Here is a 290-nt window from a genome sequence, read left to right as displayed (position 1 = left end):
TCTTCATCATCCTCTTCTTGGTCAACAGCATGCACATTCTGGTTCTCATTTCTATGGTAGGATTTGAATTTGTTGTTCTTGAAGGAGGATCCTTGCTTCTCCTGTTTTGAGGATCCTACTTGTCTCTCCTGGATCCTCTTGTCATCCTCTAGCCGGATAAACCTGAGTGCTCGAGTTCTTACTTCATCTAAATTCCTGCATGGTGTCATAACAAGATCATCATAGAATAATGAATCCTTAAGCAGTCCCATTTTGAAGGCTTCAACAGCCGTAGCCATATCCAAGTTGGG

The sequence above is a fragment of the Plasmopara halstedii genome (genome assembly GCF_900000015.1).
Source record: "Plasmopara halstedii genome assembly, contig: Scaffold_3060, whole genome shotgun sequence".
Lineage (NCBI taxonomy): Eukaryota > Oomycota > Peronosporomycetes > Peronosporales > Peronosporaceae > Plasmopara > Plasmopara halstedii.
Note: the sequence above shows the minus strand (reverse complement) of the source record.